This window comes from Malurus melanocephalus, unplaced genomic scaffold, assembly GCF_030028575.1.
Source record: "Malurus melanocephalus ecotype Western Australia unplaced genomic scaffold, MMel_1.1 scaffold_256, whole genome shotgun sequence".
Taxonomy (NCBI): Eukaryota; Metazoa; Chordata; class Aves; order Passeriformes; family Maluridae; genus Malurus; species Malurus melanocephalus.
The window spans coordinates 100777-101951 of NW_026623488.1; positions in this window are offsets into that span (position 1 = coordinate 100777).

Consider the following 1175-nt stretch of genomic DNA (forward strand, 5'->3'; position numbering starts at 1 on the left):
GAAGGAAGGAAGGAAGGAAGGAAGGAAGGAAGGAAGGAAGGAAGGAAGGAAGGAAGGAAGGAAGGAAGGAAGGAAGGAAGGAAGGAAGGAAGGAAAAACCAGAAAGAGGCAGATGGATTGCTGACATTGGGCTTGATATAGAATATTTGTATGCAATAAGTTCTGAAAGAGTGTCAGAAAACAGTAATTCTATCTGCTATTTATTTCTATTGGAGCATTATAATTTCTTGTTTTTTCTCTTAGGACTGTTTTTCCAAGAATGGTGTCTGTCCTAGAGAGGTTTACATGCTTCTTGGTATCACCTATCTGTATTTAATGTGAATTTTTAAAAAATCACCTAGGAACGCTCAGGGAATTTCTTAAATAAGTAGTGGCAATACTCTTGGCTCTTGAGAAAATTTGGTATCATTTGGATAGCAGAGCCAGCAGGTTCAGCTGCTTCCATAATTGTTTCTGTTGGGACCAGTCAGATTCTCCACCAGTCAGATTCTCCTTGGCGAACATCCTAAAACCCTTGGATGTGTGCAGGAGGCCAGGGCAGTAAAACCGAGGTTGTACTTTGCCAACCCTGATCTAAAACTGATCTGCAACCAGCCCAGAGTGGAAAAAGAGAAATGCTGCTGGCAGCAACACACCAAAAGGAGTCTCTGGAGCCAGGCTTGTCCCAAAACTGCCCTTTAGCCATCTGTTGCTTACACATTAAAAATTATTTATTTACTTACATAAATTAACTGATCCCAATGATAGGCTTGTCTCAGCTTTGTCTATTGAAATATCAATGGACAGAATGACTCCTCTCTTGGATGGAAASTAAAGGCCAGAGCTGTGCAAAAGTYRGTAAAACTGATCTACATCCTGTTAATCAACCTCYGGTTTAAAAAAGAAAAAATAGACTTAAGTATACCTTTAATTTAAGTGCTAAATGGGGGATGTTACTGATTTCCACTCTTTATATCAGAACATTAAGAAGTTGCCTCTGTTCTCCAGCTTGGAAAAGAAAGAGAATAATAACCTTTGTCATGGATGCAAGTCAGTTTTTGTCRGTGCTTTTTTTTCACATTAATATAGGCAAATTACTCATAGCACATGCCCTTCTTAGCAGACTACGTGGGGGTGGAATTTATAGAAATAGCTCTCACTGAGTTTCTTCAATAACACAGAGAGAAGGATTCAGA